A 6,000-nucleotide genomic window follows, 5' to 3' on the forward strand; every position below is an offset into this window, starting at 1 on the left:
CTACTTCACGTGGCACGCAGTCCCCGACTGGTCCGTTTCTCAAGGCTTTTGTTCCCTCAAGAATAGAGGGACTGTCCCATAAATTGAGGAGAAAGGAGATGCAGGAAGAGATGCTGCATTTCTGGAACGCTCCCAGTTGTTGCGGCTCTAATTGTGTTGTTCGCCTCGTGTGTTTTGTGGTTTATCAAGTTCCTTATTCCATGAAAGGTTTGTGTTCTCCTTCACCACATCCTCCTTCACGTGAGCGTCACTTTGCCTTTAGACAAATCCATTAAGTCCCTTCATTCCCAAACACTCGACTCATGCCCCCCCTTCGTCTCAGACACTTTTTTAATTGACTTTTAATCAACAGGGTGTGTTTGAAGCAGACCGCTTTTATTGCCACTGTCAAACTCCATGGCTCCATGATGTGTGTGTTAGTGGTGTGTGTGTGTGTACACAGTAGTTTGGTCTTGCTAAACCCGGATAAACAGGATGCCACACTGGACAGTCTGGCACCCGACTGATGATTTTAATTTCACTGAACTTGAGCTTTAATATATGTTGCTTTTGTAAAAGTTTTCTTGGTTGTTTTGTCATGACTCTGGAAATAGTCAATCATCTAAACCTGGTGTTGAAGATGAAAGCTTTGTGACATTAACAAATGATAAAAATTGATAAGAATGGTAGGTTGTTTAGGTTTTTGTTGTTAAACAGCGCAGTTGAACCTTCAGCTGTAAAAGGAATCTGCTTTGATGTGTATATAAGTTTGGAGAATTCTAAAGTAGTGTTGCACTAATTAAATTTAAAATTATAGTTTTTCAAGTTGCCTAATCATCGTGTTGTTTTCTTCTTATTTATGATGGGTTGTAGGAGCTTCATATAATGTTCCCAAACAATAGAAGGTATTATTTTTGCGTCAAACAGACATTTTGTTGAAACCTAACCTAAATTTGCTTACTTGGCTCCAATAAAAGGACAATGTTTCATAAACACATTGATAGTTATCTGTGATGTTGTCCCATTTTCATGATGCCACATGTGATGGTTTTAGCAGTGATTTCCTGGTCATCATGTAGCAAAAGTGTGTGTGTGTATATATATATATATATATATATATATATATATATATATTTTGCTTGCTGATTGATATTGTTGATTTATTTTCTTTTTCCACACTGCAGCACACCTAGTATGTGTGTGGGCTTTCATTCATTTGTTTTCTCCACATTTTACTATTGAATTCAAAAGGATAACAATGAAAAATATTAAATTTAGAAAATGTATTTATATTGTATATGTTATTTTCTAAATTTTTGCAAATATCAAACTGTGCAACATTCTTTAATTTTAAAAATACTTTAATTTAGAAGATATATTATTTATCATTTCATAAAGTCAACCTTTCGATATACAAATGATGGAAATTAATCATTAAATATTCTTTAATTTGAATGTCATTTTATTTAAATATTTGAATTCTGAATAATTTAAGTCAACCTTTAAAGTAAATTTAAATATTCTTTAATTTTAAAAATATTTTAACTTGAATGACATTTTATTTAAATATTTGAATTCTGAATAATTGAATTCAACCTTTGAAGTAAACTTAAATATTCTTTAATTTAGAAAATATTTTGATTTTAAGGACATTTTATAAAATTGTTTGAATAAAAAAAAAAATCAAAGGAATTCAATATATATTTAGATATTTTTTAAATTAAAAAATGCAATGTCTCAATATACAAATTATTCAATGCGATAATTAAAACAAATGGAATACTTAAACTGTCTAACAAATTTAAAATGTTAAACTGAACCATTCAATACTTTAATGGCACTGACATACTTCCATAATATCACCACTATGTTGTTGCTCGAGGAAGGTTTTCCCGCTCAAGACTTGTTTGCCCATTTTAGAAAAACATGACACCTCGTGCCACATTTCCCACCTTATTATTGTGGGAACCAATTTTCCAAAAGGTCAGGTATTTTCGTAAATCGCTCTCACACAAAGATCAGCTTCTATAGTGCACACATGCATAAAAAGATTTCCTGTGTGACTTTGAGGGTCTCTGGTATTTGAACAGATGTGGGCAGACTTGAGCGTGCCTAGATCCCCCCCCTGACCTGACTGTGCACTTCCTGCACCGAAAGCTAACACCCAGCGAGAACAATCGTCGTCTGTACCCTCAAAACACATGCACAGACCCGCTGTGAACAAACACATGCAGTCACAGTCCAACAGCATAAGGTCAGCATGCTAGTAATAAATACACGCGTAAACACGCGATCAAAGATGCTTTCATGAACGTGCACCACCACAGAGTGTGTGTGCTCGCTCTCGCCTGATGACGTGGAAGTGGGTGTGAACTTCAAGTGTGAAATTTCCCAAAAAACTCTGTCCAGTGCTGACCCTTCCAGAACTTCTGTGAAGAGTCTCACTGTTATATTTTCATTGGAAGTGACTTTATCTTTAATTTTTGTCACGTTGAAACCGACCGAAACGTTGCAACCCGATCCGGTTCTTTCCCTGAGAAGCCTGAATACTCTCTCTGTACGGATGTCATGGAGTCAGCCAGCAGAATCCACATTCTTCACTTGGCTGTGGTTCTCCTGCATTTTGTCTCGTGTGGATTCGGGAAGATCGAGATGAAAACAAAAGATGATGAATAAAAGAGGTCACAGAGTGAGGAGGAAAACAATGAAGTGATGAGTGAAGTATTAAAACAGAGAATATGTTTTCCTTTAGCTTTTATTACATCTCAAAAAACACAACTTTTGCAATGGGTTCAACTGTTGCACTGCATTATGGGAATTGAACCATTGATTGACATAATGACAATGGAAATGTGGCACATGTCCAGATATTGACCCCAGGCTTAGGAACCTCATGTGGTTATGACAGGATGGATATAAAGGAATAGTACCAGGCAAACTTCACGAAGAAGGGTTGTTCGTTTTTAAAGCTCCATAGATGAGACCCTGAGATTTATGTTGGTTGCAAAGAGTAGCTGTTCGCAGCAAGAAAATGCAGACACAGTGCTATTAAATAACAAAAGTTTTGCTTAAAGTTTTGTCCGACATGTAGAACATTTGTATAATCAAAGATCAAACATGACAGTTTGACTTTCCTGTAGTACTTTCTCCTATTAAAAGGAGAATTTGTTCCTAATTCAAACACGACGACGGTGACACATTGTATTTGTGTTATGTGACATAAAAAAGGAAAGATTGAGATTTCCGTTTTGTAATTTTTGTACAATTCAATAGTCCTCAAGTATATTTTAAGCTCGTTACTTAACTTGTACTTCAGCAATTTCATTGGAGTAATGGTGACTGCTTTAAGCCCAATACGTCAGAAACATTATTTATGGCGACCCCAAGTGTCAGAAGGGTGTAACTGCAGCTGCACTTTTTGCCAAAGGCTCTTGTTCTGTTTGTAAGTAAGTAATTCTTATTTGTATAGCGCTTTTCTAGACCAGGGTCACAAAGCGCTTAAACAATCAAAACAATATTCAATAAAGTATATATTTTAAAGATCAGGTTTTATATTCCTATAACCTCAATCGATTTTCGAATTCGGGGCAGTAGTTCAAAATGTGTCGACTCTTCTGAGGAGATTTTCAGGAGTTTCCAAAAACCACAAAGAGACGTAATCTATTCTCCTAAATGTACATGCTAGGATAAGACATCCAAGCCATCTGAACTGGCCAATTCTGGGCCTTTAGTTGTACTCTTTCAGATGGTAATATCTTCCCAGATATTGTAGCGTGAAAAAATGTGGTGGAGCTGCAAGTTTACTAGAAGTCTAAGTGCGTGGAACAACATAAATAAACATTCTCATACAAAGTAGTAGATGTTGACGATGAATTGAGGTTTGGAACAGTAACCTGTCTCAGAACTCTTCTGTGAGTGGTGAGAGAAATCCATGAGAAGGCATTAGAAAAAATATAAATGGAAAGCCCTCCAGAATCAAGTGGTCAAAAAACAAAAAAAAAGGGCACTGAAAGGTCAAAGCCTGTGAAATGAAGCTCTGCCAAGAAAGCTGAAGGAAAAAAACAGAGCCGCTTGGAGGACGGAGGCTTCAGACGAAGATGTGCTCTAGAATGCTGTGAAACCACCATATGACTTCAACATAAACTCATTTTAAAACGTGATTTAGTCTGTGACTTTCTATGTGTTTAAGATGTTGCACTGCTAGGCCGAGGCAGTTTACGAACTGTAAATAAATCGGGACAATTCGATCAATAAAAGCTTAATTTGTATTCATTTGATCGCAAACGGTTCCAGGAAAAAATTCAAATAAGCCAAAGCCATTCAGAAGTTTAGCTATGAGCATATTGGCGATGACTTAACAAGGTTGGCGTCATTCATTAGTGTTTTTTGGGCACTAATGTGGTACTAGTGCTAGTGTGATCATAAATAAAACTATAAAAAAATCCTTTCTAGGTTTGATACTTCCCTGATGTATTAGATTACATTAAAAAAAACATGGATAAATGGTTTCTCTCTCTCTAAATTTGACTATGTACAGGTTGATACATGGTAAATGAATTGTGGAAAAGCCAAATATAAGGTCTCAATCCACCGTGAAATTTATTTCTGCATCATTTCAGTGGACGATATTGTGAGCAGCTTGGTTGATGACATTAACAGACTCGCTCGGGTTGATTTACACTGCGATCGTGTGCGTGTGATGACATCAACGTTTCCACAGGAAATCGTGTTTTCAAATCCCTGGTTTATATTGCTCGTGTCTGTGTGTGTGTGACTCCCTCCATCTTAAACATGATAGTAGCAGCAGCAGTGAATTCAATAAACTTAATTTGATTTTATGGATTGCGTTTCTCACTAGAAATAAAGGATGAAGTCATTTTGTTCAAATTATGCCGTGTTGACTTTAATACGGGTTAGGATCATTTTTTCAGTTTCAGATTTCTGTTTCTAATATTTAAACGCCCATGGTTAACGCCTAGCTCACCCTTTTGTTATTGAATTATCAGCCGAGACAGATACACATTGACTGTGTGGATGTATTCAGTGTACAGCTTTAGTTGGATCTCTTATACTGGGGTCACAGGGGTCCCCCCTGTAATAAGGAAAGGTATGGATAAATTCAAATTACATATTAAGGGAACGAGATCACAGGCAGATATTTATATTTTGGTTTTGAACGACCATCTTGACTTTCTGGCCTGAGTTCTACTGGGTTGTGTGAGCTGCTAACAATGGAATCTAGCCAAGGCAGCGGTATCTTCAATCCAGCATGAGGCAATGTGCTCCCTGTCCCGAGTTTTTATGATCTCCCTGCGCTTGCATAGGTTTATCCAAGCAATCCAGTTTCCTCCCACTGTTAAAGTACAGAGGTTAGTTTACTCTTAATTGTCTGTAGTTGGGTCGACCTGCGATAGGCTGGCAATCTGTTCAGTGTTTGTACAAGGGGCAACATCTGGTATTTAAAACCCTTGGGTATTTTTCCAAAATTCCCCATTTTGTAATATATCTGTTCATTAGGTCTCCTTCATTTGCATATTAAAGGGTGTGGTCGACAAAGAAGTGAGTATGCATTAGCTGCTGTCTCATTGGCCGATCTTAATCTGTTTATCAGAGTCTAGCAAAACCGTCAGAGTGCATCCATAAACTACTGTTCGGTAACTGGCGGGTGATGTCTCAGATATTGAATTTCTTTTGGAGATCGATAAAGTATTTGTACTATCTACCTACGTCCATATTATTCACAATCAATGGGTATCCCATCGAGCTAAGCTGCTTGGGAACCTCAGCTATTGAGTCTAAGGTAAAAAAGATTTAGAAAATTAAGCGGTATCTATTACTGTTTGAGGGAAAATATTATCTGTAATTTGTTATGAAGGAGGTAATGAGCTGTTTAACAGACGTCCATGTTTTATGCAAAGGTTTGAACACAGTGAACTTAGATAGGTGTAACTATCTGTATCTGTTCAATCATTTGCAAATTCAAATAGACCTCAGGTCTTTGATGTGTTTATGAAGTTGATA

This window comes from Callionymus lyra, chromosome 5, assembly GCF_982586985.1.
Source record: "Callionymus lyra chromosome 5, fCalLyr1.hap1.1, whole genome shotgun sequence".
NCBI classification, from domain to species: domain Eukaryota; kingdom Metazoa; phylum Chordata; class Actinopteri; order Syngnathiformes; family Callionymidae; genus Callionymus; species Callionymus lyra.